Here is a 21,607-nt window from a genome sequence, read left to right as displayed (position 1 = left end):
CATATTGGCTAACCCAAATTTCCTCTTTTTTATTAAATTTTAAGGAATATTAGTTGGGTTTTTTAAAAGCTTCATATATTTAATTTTTTCTTATTTTAACAAACGCTGGTGTAGTCATATAAATATACAAAATGATACAAAAACAATTTTTTTTAACCTTTTATTAACAGAGTAGAATTTTTTTAAATTAAATTTTTGCTATGCTTCAATTGGAAGCTTTCAAAGACTTGCCTGATTGTAGTTTATTTAAAAAACCATATTTATTTGATATATTCTAAAACTTGAGTCCATTATTATTAATTTTAGTTGCAAAAGACTACTTCAAGTTTGATTGTTTAAAAATTTCAATTAAATAGATTGTTCAGTAGTAATTTTAAGAAGAAGAAAGGGCCTTTTTTATACGCCGCCAAACCGCCAAAAAATATAGTACCTGCTAATTACAAACTCAGTTTACCATTTCTAATTTAAGTTGTACAGTTGTGAGGAGGAAAGAAAAACACGATCTTTTAAATACCTTACATCTAAATATATAAAACTTATAAGCAAATGCACTTTCAATATTTCATCAATTCAGAAGCCAGGCAGCAATCCCTCCTTAAGAATACTGGTATCATTTTTGGTTTAATACAAGTTATAGAAGGAAAAAACAACCAATGTAAATAAATGTCTTACTAAACTTTTTGCTTGAAAAATCACTACTAGAACTTTAGAATCATACTTTAGTTTCCATAAGGCTGTCTTTATCTCAATAAAATAAATACATATGATTGCACCCATGGGAAAAGGGCCCTTATGGCAATTTTTACACATTTTTAAGTTTTTCATGGATATTAATAGAGCAAGGTTAGAAGTTGCCATATCTGAATTTTTATGGCCCTACGTCAACTCTAAGTAGGTTTTTTCTTCATTTACATCAATGATACTTTAACAGGTAAACAATGACGTCATGTTACTTTCGCACCAACGTCAAAAGTTTTCAGAGTGAACATGACTTTCACTTTGCATTGTAATGTTACTGCGGTAATAAATGTATGTTATTGAGCATTTCCAGAAACATTTTTGAGTCATTGTCTCTTTTAATAATTGTATAATATGATAATAAATAGTTGTATTAACTATTATCCATCATGCAGTGGTGTATAGAATTATGAGTGTTTGTTCGTTTGTTTGTTTTACATTTCACTATGTTGGAATGTCAGAAAAACCCGAGAAGCAAGCGGCTTCTGTTCAATATCAATTTATTCTCTCAAAACCCAAGTATTTATCTCGTGTAATAATCGTTTGAGAAACCTGTAGAATTCATTCGAAAATCATCTCATTTTAAGCATGGCTCTCGATAGGACTAGATGTCTTTTTTTTGGGGGGGGGGGGGTGAATCCAGTATAAACGATATCTCTTTCAAAATGTGAAGTTAAAAAATATTTCAAAAAAATTCTTGGTAACAACAATAAAATAGATGCTGCTGGGTAGTGAAAATTTGTTTTTGTTTTTTTTCTAAATATAATTAGACAGAAAATTTGTGAAATGTAGTGAGTTACCGTATATGCTGTACAACAATTTAAGGACATTAAGTTGATACACTGCATGTTAAGCAATATTCGATAAAAAATTTTTAAACAAAAAATCAGAAGGGCTTCTGTCCGCATGTGGTAACAAAACTTCTTTTTTTTAAATTGAAATGTTACACATTTTTCCAGTCACAGCAAGGAAAATTTTTGAATAATTAATTTTAAGTAAGCAGGTTGATAAATTATAAACAAATGGATGAATTATAATTCACATGCATTTAAAATGAAAGGAACACAACAGATCCAGGATGACCAGTGGTTGGTAGTGTGTGTGTGTGTGTGTGGTGGGGGGGGGGTTTAAAGTTAAATGACAGAAACATACATTACTTGTAGTTAACATGAGTTTAATAGCATACGAGGGTTGTCGTATTTTTAAAATCTTCCTACATTTTAGGTGTGCAGGGGGAAGGGGGGGGGGGGGGGCTTCCCACCACCAACCCCATAACCTCCAAATACGTCATGTGGTTAGGTTTGAAATAATATTGAAATAATTCCTCAATTTATTTTTGCACCTTGAACTCTCTCCTTACGTACATATATATGAGCAGAGTCATTTTCAAAACAAACAGCGATCATGAGCTCCACATACCTGGAACTGGAAACTTAAGTGCTATCAAATCTAGTTAATCATGAGAAAAATTGCGTCCTAGAATAACGATTTTGTTTGATTTTGTAAAATTAAATGGTTTTAGAAGAACATGTATACACTGGGTATTAATAGATATCAGATATTTTATTGTCATTTCAACAAATTTTATCCGAACTTTGAATGAAATCAATATGTCATTTTTTAAAATTAATATCAAATAGATTTTTCTAAAAAATAAATCATAAATAATTATATATATGTTGTCGTTATGAATCAATGACATGCAGATTAATTAATAGAATTTTTTCGGCGGGGGGGGGGGGGGTGTAAAAATTAATTGAAAGTGTTATATATCCAGTCAGTTAAATGCGACTGGTTCATAATATTCCTTGACTGGCTGAGTTTTTAAATGACAAATTTTTACAATGTGGCACACATTTAGGTACATGTAAATATTGTTATGTGATGGTGTGTGTAGAATCCCCCCCCCCCCCCATTTCTCGCGGCTTCTTTATCGTATGAAATTCTAATGTTATTGTTTTCAAATGTTATTGTATATGAAGTTTTACAATATAAAAATTCCATTCTGGTCCCATGCCAGAGACTTGGATATGCTTATCCTTGTAAAGCTTTACAGATACACTGTAAAGTAGTTAGGTCCCGGTAATATAAAATGACCCTGGCCCTCTTCCCCGGTCTCCGGCACTGTTACAAAAATAAAAACTTGCAAACATATTCTTAGTCTTTTGTGCAGTATATTTTTAGCATTTAATTTAATTTGTACAATGCATGTTTAAATACAATTTGATCTTAACAAGATTTATTTCAATAAATCCAAATAACAAAATCAGCCCGTTAACATAATTCAACGGCAAGTTAAGCAATATCATACTAAACCGATAACTGAGATTATTATTTCAATAAGAAAACGAGTTTTAGATTGATAATAGAACTGTAATGACATACAATGCTGAGATTCTATGAATGACAAGGATTACATATATTTGACTTTTAAGTGACTAAAAACTACAGATAAAGCTAAAACCTTTGAACTTTTTTATGCACAACACGATTACCAAAATGTTATATTTTCGAGTTACTGAAAATAAATAGACAGCAAAAGAAAAAAAAAGAGATAGAGATTTCTTTTCATAATACGATATTGTTTTGTTTTTGAAAATTCGCCTTTTCATTAAAGTTTCACATTTCACATTGTATTAATAAACTGGATTTAATGTAATATCTCTCTCTCTCTCTCACATCAGGTATACATACATGTAAACTTTTTTTAAGCAAGAACAATTAGAACAATTTTATTTCATTCGGTAGTTTTTGTTTGTTTTCAGGTACTTACATCGGAAGTGGCAACAACAAAAATAAGACGAAACAATTTTTTTTAATATAAATTTATTTTATTTAAATTTATGATCATTATTACTGAGAAAAAAAAAAATTAAAATTCAATTTTTTTTAAAATAATTTCATGTTGAAATAAATAGATGCACATGTAACAGATTTAAAAAAAATAAATGAAAGTCTGGTTCAATGTAGCATCTATTTCTTATTCTATATTTTTTTCTCTTTCACTTTGACAGCAGCTAGTTCCATGAACTTTCAAAAATACTTTTAAAGAAAATATAAATATAATACTTACAATTAAAACGTTTTTTTAACTGATGATAAGTAAGATTTTTAGAAATATTTTTATACTACGGGAGCAAATTTGAATGGGTATGTTGATTTTGAATGGTGTTAAAAAAGAAAAGAAAAGAAAGTCCCTCTCTGGTACCTCTCTAGTATCTCGCTTGTCAGAGTTACCTCTCTTGTTTTTATTTATAGTTCTTAAAAATAATATCACGTCTGTCATTCGTTCGTACTTTTGCTAGATTTGTGAAAACTTACAAGAATACTTTTCTTTTCTGTTGGAAGAAGTGTGATCAGTTTCAAATTTTTGGCAATTAAAGCATTTTACAACAAAAATTTATGCATGATGTACCAATGCTTCAAAGTTTACATGATCGATGTGTTGAGAATGGTGGGGCGGATCTTATACAGGAAAACGATTTCCTCTGCAATATTTTGATAATATACCCATGTCTAACAGATAACTTCAATTTGTCTATATATCAAAATCGCATTCGTTCATCCATATTCAATTATCCAGAAAATCACCTTGTCTGAAGCTTCTATACATGTACATAGGAAATGCATAGCCCAGATCAGAGACGTATAAAGCTACAATAACATGTAGTAAAGAAACGGGTCTCGAATAAAATTCTAAATATTTTAAATTAATATCAGTGGAATAGAAGATCAAGACGTGAATTAAAGATATAAATGAAAATAAATAATAATTTCAATGTTGAGAACAACGACAAAAGTGAGCTAGGTCGACGTGTCAAAATGTAAAACACGTGGATAAAAAAAATCTGCGTCGACGCTCACCGTCTGCAACGTCATATCTTTATGACGTTATTTCTCTGTTTTAGCAAAATTGCCATAAGGCCCTTTTGTCATGGGCGCAATCATATGTAAATGCAAATTTCAATCTCTATTTAATTCACTTGCAAAATAGGACAACACTTGTTACAAATTTGTCAAATGCATGTCTGTCTATCGCCAGACAGTCTGAAATTCTTTTTTTTTTTCTTTTCAGTTGTAGAGAATTTATTGTTTGACTAGAAATTATGAAGGATGGCCTTTCTTAAATCTACATGTAAATTGGAAGAGTTTCATAACAAACATATAAATCACATTTTTTGAGCCAAGTTACTATATGTTACTGTATTTGTAAACTGTATGATTATTAGCCCACATGAGCCGAAGGATCAAGTTACCTTCTCTGAAAGAAGGGTCGTCCGGCGTCCGTCTATCGTGTGTCATTAGTTCTAGCTCCAGACACCTCAGTATTTCGTAAGACTCTAACTCTACAGTATTCGTAGGGAAAGTAATCCCGGATATTTGACACTTTAGGCAGTATGTCATCAGTTATGTGTCGTTTGCACACTGCTTAGCTCACTTGAGGCGAAGGCTTAAGTGAGCTTTTCTATGCATATTTTGTCTGTCTGTCTGTCCGTCTTTCCGTCTATCTATATACTTTTCGCATTTTGGACTTCTTAAGAACCACTGGGCAAATTTTGTTCAAACTTGTCACTAAGCATCCTTGGGTGAAGGGAATTTAAGTTTTTTCACATGAAGCGTCACGCCCTCTTTCAAGGGGAGATAATTAGGAATTCGTGAAAATTTAGAAAATTTAGTTGTATCTTTTAAAAATCTTCTTCTCAAAAACGTCTGGGCCGAAAAAATAGAATTGATGTGAAAGCTTTATTACTGTAGATTCCTAAATATACGCGAGGAATTAATTATCGCGTAATTACGCGAGAAGCACCACTCGCGAAATAAAATAACTCGCTTTTATTTTTAAGGTACTTTAATGTATGTAAAATCTCTAGATAAATCACGCATTCGCGAATTATTGTTCTCGCGATTTGACGCCCTAGGGCCACTTCGCAATATTAAGTACTCGCGTAAAATAAGGAATCTACAGTACCTACTGTAGATTTAAGTTTGTTTGCATCATAACCCAAGGGGGTAAGGCAGGGCCAGAACAGGTTTTAAATGGGAATATAAAAGAAATATCTTTAAAATCTTCTCAATAACAGCAATGTCATTATTAGCCATATTAGTGTAGAAGCATCCTCTGGTAGTGTAGATTCAATATTGTTCAAATTATAATCCTTCGGGGAGGGCGGGACCACAACAGGGGGTCAATGTTTTACATAGGAATTTATAGAAAATGTATTTCAAAATCTTCTCAAGAGCTGCTAGGCAATTATTTGTCATATTTTAGAAGCCTCCTCACGCAGTACAGTTAAGTTGCTCAATGGAAATATCCGGTATTTTCTAATACACTGTATAATATTCAGTCTTGATTACGATGGTGATTCTTTTAGCACTTTACTAATATCGGACAATTGTAATATGGTAATTAACTACACACTGAGGATGACAATTTTTTCTATTTCGAATTGATGTGGCAGTCACGTGATTTTGCAAATACACCATCAGAATTGAGGTCACCTGAAAATTTAAATAGTGCAGGGGCATAACCAAGTTAAAATTGTAACTGTAGGTAGAAAAAATAGTCAACACTTATTGTAGTTTGTGAAAAATACTGCGATCATCCATGAATTTTACTATTTCATTGTTAAAATGATACTCGTAAGACGCATGCTTATTATTCTTGGTGGTCGACTGCGATAAATATAAAAATAATTTTCAGCACTTTTCAAAATAGCAAAATACTTTTAGAGTTAATATGTACTCTTATCCATTGAGGGTATGCCCTTGCACTATAGATCAATTTATTAGAACACTTACTTAACCGCCAATGTACCTGTATACAAACATACGTCAGTATCAGTTAACTAGGTAATGTACAGGAATATATATTTTAAAACAACACATAAAAGGACATCGCAACAAAGTTAATGCCCTCTTATGTATCTGCAAATAACATCTTATTCAATTATAAAATACATTTATCGTTGTGAAAATATTACTTGATCCGCCTCTCACTGCATACAAATTGCGTCAAGTTTTACAGAATGACGTCACATCGACAAGTGCATCGCGATCAGTGACTTGTTTATACCTTGTTATTTGCGATTTAACTAACGACAAAACAACAACTTGTATTAAGTTTTGATGTAGTTTAATGTTCTCTTTTAGTTGAAAAAATCGCAGATCATTTCATTTTGTGGTATTTTCATGAAATGTTAGTTTTTATGATGACAAAGTTAATATTTCCCGTAAAAATTAGGCGCCACCTCCTTTTTATAGCCTAAACTGTGCTGCGTAGTTGTCGTAGATTCAAGTTTGTTCATATCATGACCCCTGGAGGTAGGGCGGTGCAACAAGAACAGTTTCATCATTATTATTCATATTAATGCAGAAGCAACCTCAGGTATTGAAGAATTTAGTTTGTTCAAATTTTGACCTCCGGGGGTTGTGGCCACCACGACAGAGGATCAAAGTTTAACATAAGAAAATATAGGAAACATCTTGAAAAAATCTTCTGTTCAAGAACAGCAGAGCCATGATTAATCATTTTATATAGAAGCACCCTCAGGTAGTGTAAATTCAAGTTTGTTTAAATCATGACCCCCGGGTGTAACAATGAAGTACATAGGGAAAAACTTCAGCTCAAGAACAGCAAAGACATGATTAGTCATATTAATTGATAAGGAAGCATCCTCAGTAAGTGTAGATTCATGCTTGTTCAAATCATGATCCAAAGGGGTAGAATGGGGCCATAATGGGTAATCAAATTTTACATAGGAATATATTGGAAAAAATCTTCAAAAAGCTTCTCAAGAACAGCAAAGCCATGATTAGTTCAATGGATTTGGAAGTATCCTCGAATATTAGTTCAATACTGAACTGATTTCTGCTTTTTCAAAGTCAATGTTCTCAGCGATGTGGCCCATAAGCCTCTTGTTTTCAATTATGACTTCTTCTCATTGAACCACTGGACCAAGGTTATTCAAATCGAGACCCATCGAGCTAGGATGGGGACACAATAAGGATCAACGTTTTACATAGAAAATTGGAAATATTCTGGAGAACACCAAAGCCATTTTCGTCACATAAGTGTGGAAACATCCCTATATAGTGTACAATAAAGATTACTTTAATCATAACCCCTGGATAAGGGTCGGGCTTCAATAGGAGATCAAAGATTTAATTGGAAAACATTGGACAGCAAAACCTTCAAAAACTTACGAGGGTTGTTTGGAAATTATTGAGACATTCTGAATTTTTCTATTTCTAATCAATGTTCTCTGATGAAAATTTGTACATGCAATTAAACATCAGCCATATAATCATAATTTTTTCTTCAGCAATCACAGGATGAAGCTCTGCCATTCAGTTAATTGAGAAGTGACTAAAAATCTACTGAAAGGTGACTGAATGGCAAAGCTCTGCCATTCATGACCTTTCAAAACCTTTCAGTGACCATTCAGTTGACTGAATGGTGTAGGCTCATCCTGTGAATGCCTTAATTATTCCTTTCAATATGGTTTAATCTTTAACTACTACATGTACATACTTTATTGTTGATTCAGAGAATATATAACATTTTGACTTTTATCTTGACTTTTATCTGTGTGCAAATTTGATAGATTTGTAATGAAAAATATAATAATGATAAAGGTATTTCAACAATCTAATATAAAAATCTAACTATGACGACGAAATGGATTAAAGAATTCGAAATGTTGTCCCTGTTTTGTTCCTATATGTATTTATGTGATGACAGAATAAGGATACCGGTAGTCAAAGTGTCCCTATAGTTTCAATGTTAGAAAATATCTAATGCTGAAGGAACGTTTAAATAACGTCCTTGAGGAATACACCGGGTGAATGAACACATCCAAGTTTAGTACTTCACCAGGATTTATCTAATGATTCTTTTTACTTGAACTTTTGCACAACCGTGTCATTTGTTTTGATGATAATTTTCTGGTGAACTTTCACGAATTTATCTCTTTCCTCTTTTGAATCGAAGGCAAAGTTTCAACAATGCTGGATCAGCTCTCGTATTGTTATACAAGCTTCCTCAAGTACATGTTGTTTAAATTTAAGTTTATTCGGATCGGGGTCCCCGAGAATAAATTGAGACTTCTATGGGGGATCAGAGTTTGAAAAGGGCGTACATGAGACAGAATCTTTAAAAAGAGTTGCGAGATCACCTAAAATCATAATATGGAAAGCATGAACTTTACTTGGATAAAAAGAAATAGCTGATTCCCCTTGGGTATTCTTTATCCTAAATGATATTTTAGCAGCCAACATATGCGTATCTAGGAATACTCTGGTTTTCTTATTTGAAAGAATGGTTGATTGATTTATGTTGTTTTATGTCCCATTCGAGGATTTTTCACTCATATAGAGACGTCATCATATACCGGTGAAGGGCTTCAAATTTTGACCTTTACTCGGCACTCAGGGCCATTGAGCTGTTAGGGATCTATGTCTTTCCAACGCCTGTCGTGACACGGGTCGGTGTTTCAGGTCTCATCCGAAGGACCCGCAACTTTCACAACAAAGAGCCAAGCGCATCGCGAAGGAACAGTTGCTACCCATTTTTTATCGACTAAAGTCAGTCGCGGCCGAGATTCGAAATCATGACCTCCCAATCACGGAGGAGCGCTCTACCGACTGATCTACCGTAAATGATACATCCAAAAGATAAATACGATTTTAAACTTTTACAAATGGTTTCAAAACTAGAATAAAACTAAAGAAAATTTAAATATATAACTGAAATTGTTGACATTGCTATCTCTTTCCGAGTTAAATCTGAGTTTATTATTAAACTCTTTTGTGTTCTTTTCCCCGTTAGTTTGTTCAGATATCTCACATTCTAGTTCTACATAGTCTTCAAAGATAGATTTTCGTACTTAATTTGAGTATTCACATGTAATTCTTGATACTGGTTTTTATGTTCAAATGCGCCCAATTCTTCGTAAAATGATTCGCCAGAAAGTACATCAGCATGTCTAACATCTGTATGTTTGGAATCATTCACTTTTCTCTTGAAAATGTTGAAATTCGTCCGTCTACAAATAGCATACAACAAAGATTTCGTCTCAGTTGTGTACTGGATGTTCATAAACCTACTAGGATCTCTTTGCCATATAAATATTTATTGCATCAACTATAAGTCCTAGGAAATGACTTAGAGATTGAAATTTTAAATGGCCACTTAATCAGCTGCTGCCATATTGAAACTTAGTCTAAACTAAAAGCATGTAAATATTGTATCTTCTAAGTACACCAAATTCTATGGCTACCTTTTCAGGTTATTCACATCTTAACACTATGTGCATTTAACCTTTTAAACCCTGTATATTACCTCATGAATCCTATGAATACAACAGTAGCTAATACAGCTATGACAGTAACGCCAACTGAAACTGAAATCTCTACTACCATAGGTTCTTCGGATTTTTTTTCTGCTGCAAAAAAAAAATAATTTTTCCAATGGATTTGCTTCTCACGTGTATTATAAAAACAATAATTGCATGTACATAGTTCAAAATGTCATGAATATTGTTTATTTAGTAAAAGCTTGAGCCTATTAAATAATTGGAAAAAAAAACAAGAATAAGTGTTTCTTTTGTTTTACGAAAAGATATAGAAATACATAAACAACTGACCTATGGGTAATTGTAATATAACTATGGCTACAAGAAGTTTTTTTTTAAATCTTAATATGTGACGGAAACCATTTATTTCTTTAAAATAGTGACACAAAACATACCGCTATTTAATTCTTGTTATTCAACAAGTGAACACACGACACCATTCCAACACACACACACACACACACACCCTCACATGCATCACCGACCATTCGAGGACTATGACACCCCACCTTCCTCCGAGGACTATACTTTCTAATTGAGATATTTTTTCAAGATTTGGTATATTTATAAGGTTTGGCACTAGTTACACGATGGGGGGTTGCATTATGTTGTAGTTTGAAAATTAAAGCATGATTTTTTCACTATGCTTTAGAGGACGTTGTGTTAACGTAAGAGGACGTTGTGTTAACGTGAGAGGACGGTGTGTTAACCTTGCGAGGACGGTGTGTTAGCCGTGAGAGGACGGTGTGTTAACCTTGCGAGGACGGTGTGTTAACCTTGCGAGGACGGTGTGTTAAGCTTGAGAGGACGGTGTGTTAACCGTGAGAGGACGGTGTGTTAAGCTTGAGAGGACGCTGTGTTAACCTTGCGAGGACGATGTGTTATCCGATAGAGGACGTTTTGCTTATCCCCCACAAAAGAGATGTAAACAAAGTTAGGAAACACATTTTTTGTTTTCAATCATTCTTACGGTGCGCTGTAAGAACGTGCGCCATGTGTGTTGACAATAAGGGTCATCATTCGTCATACACAGGCGGGGGGGGGGGGGGGTTGATAGCGTCGGACATAAATCTTAATTTACATAGTTTTAATCAAGACCTTCTTCGACCCTTCAAACACATAAAATATTCATGTAGACCTCAACATTGTTCCAACCAGCAAAAGTACCGACTTTGTACGGTAGACACCCCCCCCCCCCCTCAAGTATTTCCCGGGAAAATGGTTTTAGAGGGGGAGTCCCCCGGAAAAACTGGATCTAGAGAAGGATTTCTACTAAAGAAAGCCAATATTTTCGAGAGATCATACACAGCTTAAAAGCTATAAAGTGTGACTACCCCTCAATCCAATTTTCTCTCCACCTAAAATTTAGTTTTCGGCTTTTGTTTTATATTTTTCATAATTTTTGCCGATTAAGGAAAATAATAAAAGAACTTCAACACCCTTTTTTATCAATGCCGTTCCTTGATAGTACTACTTTAATAATAAGTGAACTTACAAAGGCTGATGATTTTAATGGCATTTGGCCCAACAAAAAGCATTATAGAACAGATATAAAGAGCTAGGTTTCCATAGTGTTCTTTTTCTTCCTTTATTTACATTCATGAAAATAGATATTATTAGATATTATAATTCATTACATGCATTTTATAATACAAAAGCAAATCTTTGAAAAGAAAATATAAATCTTTATGGACATGCACTGCCATGTTTATCCTCGCAACAAAAGTCCATACACAACCCCCCATGGCAGTAGATTTTGTCATTACAAAAAGTACTGTATAACAATAACATAGGTTTCCATAGTTGAATGTATTTACAATGTAGAATTGTCATATAATTTAATGCGTTATATTTTCTCCTTTTCTATATAGATTACAAACCTTTCTACGCATAATTACGAGAAATCATGTAAAACTGATTTATTAATTACTGCTTATCAAGTGACATGGATTGATTTTTACTCAAACTACACGACGTATACTTTGGCCCCATGTTTTTTGAGAATTTTTGTTCCATCTTTTAAGTTAGGATGAACTTTCCCTCAGAATGAATAAATTATAGTTAAATAAATTAAAAAAAACACCAAGGAAAGAAAGAAATAAAAATTAACCCCCACCCCACCCCAAAAAAAACTTTCTTAATAATACATTATAGAAATTGATAATGTGATGATAAGAAGCGATGCGTAATAAACTTGTAACAGGCGTCGGAACCGGAGGGAGGGCTAGAGGGGGCAGCCTCCCAAACTTATTTTTTCAAAGATAGACATAACATATGCTTTGAAAATTGGGGCATAGTCCCCAAACGTTTTTTGGGGGGTGGGGGTTGGTTTAACCCCCCTTTCAAATTAGCCCCCCTTTTCAATTTTTCAGTAAATATACTATTATTCTAATCTTAGTTTATTTTTCAAAAGAACGTTTTTCATTGAAAAAAAAAGAACAAGGATTCAGTAAATATATTCTGAAATTAATATATGTATATATAATTTAGTAGACAAATGATATAGAACGCTGTATATCACAGTACAGAACTATACATGAATGTGGGGGTAATGTGGGCGTCAATATTCAAAATTACGTTCATTCATGCAGTTGCTACATATAAGAGATATTTCCATGCAGGTGCTAGATGCTAATTCCATGCAGGTGCTATGTGCTATTCTGAGTGCATATGCTACACTAACTTTTAAAAAATTCCAAAGATTAACAAATAAACCATGTGAATAAGTGCAAGCAAGGATGCATATTTATAAAATATGCCAAAGAAGATGCAAAAAATAAATAAATAAATAAATACATACTTTTGGAAGAAAGCCCTACATGTAGATGTGAAATCATGTACCCCATAAAATTAGACAGAACGCCTCTTTCAAGGAAACTGAAATTTTAGCTTAAACTCAAAAAAATTCATGTGACTGTATATTGAGTGTATATATGAAGAAAGAATAAGGAAAAATGACAAATGGTTAACAGAAATTAAGAATGCATTTGATCAACCTTGTTTATTTATTTTTTTCAAAACTCCTATAGATTATGCTATAATCAAGCAAAGATTTTTTTTTAATGTGTACAGTCAAAACTCTTAAATAGTATCAAGCAAAAATGTTTCTGGCAGATTGAATTCCAAGAGAAATGTTATCCACCAGTCGTCACATACATGTACAGTATTCCTGGCTCGAAACTAAAACAAACAGAATCTGATGAAAGAGGAGGGAGGAAGAGTAAAGAAGTAGCCAAAGGCAGATCCAGCACATACTGGCGCGCGTCGGGCATCCCCCCCCCCCAACTTTGAGTTGTTTTTTTTTCTTTTTGGCTGTCGTAAATTGTGTTTGCTTAACTTGTATACACTTTTAATTTATCCACACGTAACGACCAGGCACATAGTTTCAGGACTAATGATGAGCTAGTATCCCTAACCCAGGAAATACGATTTTAGAGTTTGGACAATTTTTTTTCTTTTCTTTATTTTGTCAAAGAAAACCATCCGTGAACTGCTCTCCTCCTCCTTCCTTTCTAAAATTTTGGATCCGCCGCTGTTCACTTCTATCCTAAATTCATCTAAAATTTTGAGTAAATACGTAACAGCGCTGTCATGTAATTTGAATGATTCATATAGCTTTCCATCATCGCTAAAATTAAACAGTTCTGTATTGTTAATATCTTGTAGTTATTGTACAGTTTCTGCTCATTTACAAAATGAAACGACCACGAAGTGTTTGTATCGCAGTTATTGTATGTTACTTCAAAGGAAAACTCACTGAGTAATGTCAAAAGTCTATTATAATTATCATACATTATTGCTCATGTTGTGCAATTAAATTAAAAAATAACATCTCAAACGTTTTATTTTATTATACCTCTACTGATTTTTCCCTATATAACATTAGTCAGATCATTAGATGTGACTAATTCCCTGGAAATCGTTATGAATGGACTAATCCCCGTGCGTTAGTCAAATGAGCTAATCCCTCCTTCGAAAGCTAATTCCCGGTTATCCGAAATGATTTTACTTTTACATTGGTATGATATGTGAATGGACATATCTCCGTGTGTTAGTTCAGTGAGCTAATCCCTGCTTTGAAATCACACCATCCGAATCCTCTAAATTTTACGTTTGTATCGGTATAATAAAACAGTTAAAAGTATATCATTGAGGGAGTTAGCAAGATCCAGTTCCCCAAGGCCAGGACTATTTCCCTCGGCTTCGCCTCGGGAAATAGTCCTGGCCTTGGGGAACTGGAATCTTGCTAACTCCCCAATGATGTACTTTAACAGGAATTTAACAACCGTGACAGCATACTAATACTTATAGATTCAGTACTCACTAGGAAAAGGTGATTGGTGCATGCGGTGCATGTTACATTGCATTGGTTAGCAAAAATTACAAGATGTTGCGCTTAACAACCCAAATCTTAATATAAATCAAACTATTCTTAAATACGTTGATTTGATATAAACTGGGACAAGGACTGAGATATGAGCGCACCAATTTGAAAAATCTCCAAATTTAGTATTTAGAATTTCCTTATTTACTACGAAATATTAATTGCCGGCAGAACTTTAACACTTTTATTAATGTTCTGAACTAGATGTTTTTTTCCAATATCAAGCGATGCATGCAGTGCACATGCAATAAAAAAGGAAACATCATACAAGACTTTGTAAGGGACTAGAGGATATTATACATGCATCTAAAAAGAATTGGGCATAAATCAATTTAAATGAATGATACAACATTAACTAGAAAAGGGGTTACACTGACAGACCCCTTTCCTTCTTGTAAATGCATGTACATTTTATGAATTCCGAAAATTCTGCGTTTCCTCTCCTTAGGGGGTTGGAGGGAAGGTTATTTGACTCTATAAAGTTTAAGACTGAAAATCCCAGGGGTAGGTTTACGGATTCATCAGCTCTAAATCCTAACTGACTATTAATCAACTAACTGATAACTAATTACAATGTAATGCCATTGAATATTTTTCAAGAATTAGAAGAATTGTATGCTGTTAAGGGGTTGAGATGATGAAAACCTCAGTGCATGTATGACGTAATGAAAATTCGAAATTTGCAACCCACATAATTATATTGAGTGCAAAAATTAAAATTTTACATGCATTTAAGCAGATTCTCTTTTGCATTCCCCAAAATCATGTAACAACCACTATTATAATGACGTATATTATTATTACATTTTATTCCATGCCTTTATATAATAAATACAGCATAGTTAATAAATCAAAACTGCACTATGTGAATACTTGGCTTATATAGTTGCAGACTCACATCCCTAATCTCCTCCCTTCCTCCAAACATTTTGAATCTGTCGTAAAGCAGAAAGAGATGTAGAAGGAGAGAGATATTGGTCAATTGGTGACAAATGATGGACAAAAAAAACCTCCCCCCCCTTCTCTATTCTTCGAAGATATAAATTGAATTATTATGTTAATTCAATGTTAATTTAACGAAATGCCTGGCAAAATAGGTGTCTCATTCCTCCTAGTTAGTCTTTTAGAGTAGGCTTTTCCTCTCAAATCCCCCTCACCGCGGAAAACTGGCTCTAGAGTAGGATTCTCCCAAGAAAAAAATGACTATAGAGTTGTAGGATTTTCTCCACTGAAATAACTAGAATGGTAGGAATTCCTACACAGGATTCAATTTGCCACTCCTTCAACCTATTAAAATATTCGTCTAACCAAAAGCGCATTATTGGCTAATTGAAATTTTAAAAATGCCACCTACAAATAATTTCTCTTTAAAAGTTCAATATTTTTTTTAATTTTGTTTTTGATCAATCAGAGAGTTTAATTATTTTAGTCACTATATCTTCGAAGTTCTAATAGCTATCAAATGAATTTATCACACTTCATTTCTGAAATCAATGTTATTGTAACATAATATCGACATATATACAATAATGTTGATACATGTAACAATAATTGATTTATTGTCTTTCCTAGAGTTTATTTTTATTTATTTTTTTTTTATTTTAAATAAGTAAATGGGTTCCTATTACATGTAACTGAATGCCTATAGGAACCTATCTATATTTGCAATTAAGACCAGAATTTCAAAATAGATATTTCCGATATATATATATATATATATATATGTCACAGGTGGTGAAAAATCAAGTCTCAACCGGGACTCGAACCCAGGGCCTCTGGCGTACCATGCCAGCGCTCTAACCACTGAGCTATTGAGACCCGATATATTGACTGACTTTCACGCACCTGTGAACCCGGTGACATATTCCCCCTCTTTGTAGAAATTCGTACTCGAATTCTATGAGTTAAGGAAATGCGTGAAGCATGTTCCAAGGGAATAGTGGGTATTTGTACGTTGGGCGCCAAATGTCACAGGTGGTGAAAAATCAAGTCTCAACCGGGACTCGAACCCAGGGCCTCTGGCGTACCATGCCAGCGCTCTAACCACTGAGCTATTGAGACCCGATATATTGACTGACTTTCACGCACCTGTGAACCCGGTGACATATATATATATATATTCCTTGCACTTGGCGTCATAAATTTCTCTCTCTCTCTATCTCTCTTTGTCAAAGAATGGTATGTTTTTCTAGAGTTGCAGGCATGCTTTTGAAGCTTTCCTGGGACGAGCTTACGGCATATCATAGGGAGGAGAGAGATGGGGGGGGGGGGGGGCAACGAAGCTATCCTATCTTAGGAGACTTCCTTATCTTTGCCCTAACTTCAAGACGACGATGTGCTTATCCTAAGACATATCTAAATGAAATCAGAAGCGCTGGTGCCAGGAAAACAACTAGAATATATTGAATTTACAGAGCTTATATAATTTAATCCAATAGTTTTTGTAAAAATATTAATTTCTTTTATGAATTAAATCAATTAAGTAGACACTGTGCCGTTTCACTGTATATGTATGCATTTAACCGTACAAATAGAAAAGAGAAAGTGATAAATGAAAATACATTTATTAATTGATGAATGAAACATGTAGCAGGTTAAAACGTTCATAAGCGTGACTATGGCGCGGATGCAGACGGGCACTACCTCCAACCTTTCTACCGGGGGGGGGGGGGGGGGGGAGGGCTGTTACATCTGGGGACGAACAACCACAAGAAGTGATATTTTGAAAATAAATCTTATTACTAATCTCAATTGTTCTTTATATGTGAATTATAAATATATCATAATGTTATAATGTTAATTTTTATTGTTTATCAAAAAGGGAATGCTTCAATTTTTTTTTTTCAAATTGACTTATCCATTAATATAAATATTTTTTTTTAAAAATGCATATATATATATATATAGATTTTCTTTTCTGTTTTTTAATTTTATTTTTCTATTATATCTATTACAGCTCAATACATGAAAACGGGATAAGAATGGACAAACCTGATAAAAAATTTGAAAAAAAATCGAGGAATAGCGATTATTTATAAAATTTCTGAAACATTTTATTATTACCAATACATATCAAGCGCGGATACAGGCATTTTCCGGAGGGGGAAGGAGGATACACAGCCGCGCACTCAAAAAAAAAAAAAAGAAGGCTCAGACATTATTGTCAAGCAAGGATAAAAAACCATAAACTTATCCATACCTTATATAGCTATTTCGTTTTGGAGGGGGAGGGAGTGTTAAATCGCTTTGCCTTTATAGATATACAGAAGATGTATAAATGTATGTGACTTTCTATGCCATTGTAACAGGGGTCCGTGTTTTCTAGAGGGATTGGGTTTACTATTAATATCATTTCAACAACTCTAAAAATCCCAAGGGGAACTGATCCCATGACCACGCCCCCCCTCCCCAATTACGACATCTTAACTAAAGATATTCCTAAGATGCTTTTGTTTTACATCCAAAGACGTATCTTAAGATAGTCCTAAGATATGTACAAAGTATGCTGCTGGTTCTGAGTTGGTTGGGGAAAAGCCGCATATGATTTGGTGATAGAAAACGAATTCGTGTCGGACGTCTGAGAAAAATTGATTGAAATTCTAGCTTGAAGTTAATTTTCAATCCAAATTTGCTTTTCTCATACGCTTGATGCAGAAGACAAATAATAATTTCAATTTCCGAATAGTTTGAATTTAATTCAGATTAGAAACTTCTATCCAATCTATTCTTTTAAAGAAATCATCAATATCTTTTAGGGCACGACAATTTTCATTCTATTGGGGGGGGGGGGTAATTAAGATGGGGACGCTGACAGATTTTGGAAATAAAGAATCTGTTCTTGAAAATACATGTATAAAAAATCTCTCCTGCAGTGACCGAAATCAGTGGTATTAAGCCGATATCCGTACCAGTAGGTACGCATACATGTATCCTCAGATGTCGAAAAGCTCCACAGCTTCGAGAGTTTACATCTATAGATATACTTATATATCCCTTCAATCTGTTGGTGAATTAAAATGATTTGAAGATATATACATGTACATATAGTCTTTAAACATAGCTTTATGCAGATTAATCCAGAAATGCAGAATAGATATTTAACGCGTAAATGGAAACCCTGATGAAAAAAAAAAAGAAGATATATATGTACCATGTCATTTTGTGATCGAGTTACTGGATATGCGTTACATGAAGTATAATCTCTCTCTCTCTTTCTCCAGAAAATAGAAATAATTGTTATCCGATTTGATGAGGAAACATTTTTTTCTATAAAGCAGAGAGAAATTTGCAACATATACCTTTATACGATACATTAAATCAAAGGAAATGATTATAGCGCTCAAAATCTGAGTAATCACCAAAGAAAACCCAAAATTTCCAGAAAAAGAATATGGGTCACAATGTAATTAAATATTGGGACTTTATCAAAGATTTAAGCATACACTTCGATATTGTGGTAGGCGAAATAATGTACGGTCGAATCTCCAAATATGTTACGGCTCCTCGAATATATCTGTTTTTGCATCTCTTCGTAGCATACAAAAATGTATATAATTATTATTTTTGCCTCATTTCTAAACTGTTTTTACAATGTATGGATTATTTCCGTACTGTATAAGGTGGAGACCGGTCCTTAGGATAAGACCGTATAAACCGAAGTCCCTTGTCGCAGTAGATGCTGGCACGAAAAAGATCTCTCTCTGCTCAAAAGCCACAAGTGTCGAGTACAGGTCTAAATTTGCAGCCCCCCACCAGCAAGTGTTGGCGTCTCAATATGATTGAAACATTCTCGAAGGGACGTTAAACAACTAAGCAAACAAACGAGCAAACATTTTTATACATTGTATTTACCGGTACATGTAAAAGTATATGTATTCTTTCTCTACATAAGATTTGGATTTGGATTCATCCGTCTTTTGCAGATACACCTGTATGCATGGTATTATTTAAACTGAGACCCCCCCCCCCCAACAAACACTCACTTTCCACACTTTTCTGTGGTAGCGTTGAACCGCTTGCACCGTATTGTACAGAATATATTTCGTGCAGAAAAGAAAATGAGAGTATTACACCACCACCCTCCTTTCTCAGTTTTAAGAATTTAAGTTTTGTAAAATAGTCAACAGCCTATTTCCCTTTATTGCTTGTAAACATTTTGCTTTTTTAACATTTAAAAAAAAATCTTGAATGTTTTCCTGTGGCTCAACCCCTCTCCACCTTAAAAAAACATTGTTACAGACTTGAAACTACAAACTTTACTTTTCACGATTGAAAAGGTTCATTGTCGACGGATTTTTCCGTATTTCACGATCATGACAAAGAGCACACGGCGGGTATGACCGGTCGGCAGGGGATGCTCGCTCCTCCATGGCATCTGATCCCACCTCTGACATTTTAGAGGTCCGTGTTTGCTCTGCTCCCGATTTGTATTGTTTAATGGACATTTGAGCTTGAATACCGTTCGTTATCTACATATATTTCATTCATTGAAAGGGCAGCTCCCCCTTTTTTGTTGCAGTATAGTCAATTCAGGGTAATGTATTAATAAAATTTGGTACTGAAAGATGGAACACCTACCCTCCCCCCTTACACCTCCCACGAAATAGGATTTTCGAGTATGTTGAATTTTTTTTCTCTTGCTGCCCCCCCCCCCTTTTTTTTTCAAAAACGATGCTACGTTCCTGTGAAATATTTGACAGATACATTTATGCGCAAATTGTTAAAATGCAAAGAATTAGAAAAAATAAAACTAGCAGGGATCGATATCATTTACACATGGTTTTTATGTCCAAAACATCAAGGTACGCTTATCACCTTCATACGAGATATATAATTTATTTGTAGGTTTTATTCAACTCTGCTTGTCGCTAGCTAATTGTTAAGACTCAATATATCTACAATTCACTTTGATTCATTTAATGAAATATGACAAAAATAACAAAATCAAGCGGTGTAAACTCATGAACCTGTCAAGCTCGACGTCATCTTGGGATATGCGAACCTACTGTACAGATATCGGCTTAATACCAGTGAATATTTAAAAAAAAAAAAAATAATCCGACAATGACTGGTGCGCCTCTCGCATGAAATGCATCTTTGCTGACCAAAAACTTTTACACATGTAGTTGTTGGAAAGCTTTTTTTTTACAAATATTTTTGATATAAACAACAAATTTAAGCATTTGCTGTTAATGAATATATAATATGATTGTGTAATAAAATATCTAAAGAAAACCTGGATAGACATTTAAATTTTTTAAGTAAAAAATTTATTTATGAAAATAAAACACATTATTTGTGAATATTTTTTAAGCCTATGGATAAAATCTTCATAAAACTAGTCAGAACTATGGAGAACATGTCAGTCAAACATATTTTAAAAAAGAAATGGAAATGAAATTGCAAAATTTTAGGGAAACTATTTTTTTCAATATTTAGACTAATCCCGATCAAAATTAACACAAAATAAATAAGATGAAATTATTGCCTTCTTTAAGTATTTACCACTAAGAAATTTATTTATCTATCAAGTTCAATTACTTTCTAACGCGTATTACACCTAAGCAAACTTGTATTCCTTGTGAAAATATTATCTATTATCAATTATTATAAAATTCTGGTTTGGATCAGTTTAATTTCGATCGGGATCGGCTAAAATTTGTAAAAAAAATAATTTCTCTAAAATTTCGCAATTTCGTTTCAATTTCTTTTTCAAATATGATTGTCTAACATATCCTTTGTAGCTGTGACTTTTTTTTGAATATATTATCCATATGTTTTGAAAATATTCACAAATAATGTACTTTTTCGAAAAAAAAAAATTTAGTAAAAAAATTAAAATGTCTATCTGGCCTTTCTTCACATATTTTATGAGATATTTATATTATGCATTCATTAACATCAAATTTTTAACTATAAAGCATCTTATTTGCAAATAAAACATTTTTTTCATTTTCTATGAAAAATTGGAGAAAATTCTTATAAAATAATTAAGAGCTAGGCCTTTCAGTGCTGAAACCATGACTTAAGGAAGCTCTAAACACTGCACACTAAAGAGTTCTATTCGTAGGGTATTTTTATTGAGTGATTTGCCCTTAGAAGAAAAATAGTATAAATGGGAATCTACAGTTAA

General features: G+C 33.4%; 2 non-coding genes across 2 annotated transcripts; both read right to left on the bottom strand.

Moving 5' to 3' along the window:
• Window positions 1-16,220: 16,220 nt before the first annotated feature.
• On the bottom strand, window positions 16,221-16,293 carry Trnat-ggu (transfer RNA threonine (anticodon GGU)). The gene has a single exon. It is a non-coding gene; the product is annotated as a tRNA-Thr (tRNA).
• A 170-nt stretch (window positions 16,294-16,463) lies between these two features.
• On the bottom strand, window positions 16,464-16,536 carry Trnat-ggu (transfer RNA threonine (anticodon GGU)). The gene has a single exon. It is a non-coding gene; the product is annotated as a tRNA-Thr (tRNA).
• Between the last annotated feature and the right edge of the window lie 5,071 nt (window positions 16,537-21,607).

The sequence above is a fragment of the Saccostrea echinata genome, unplaced genomic scaffold (assembly GCF_033153115.1).
Source record: "Saccostrea echinata isolate AGI-Se365-2 ecotype Australia unplaced genomic scaffold, CSIRO_AGI_Sech_v1 ptg000006l, whole genome shotgun sequence".
In the NCBI taxonomy this organism is placed as follows: Eukaryota; Metazoa; Mollusca; class Bivalvia; order Ostreida; family Ostreidae; genus Saccostrea; species Saccostrea echinata.
This window is presented reverse-complemented; position numbering and strand designations above follow the sequence as displayed.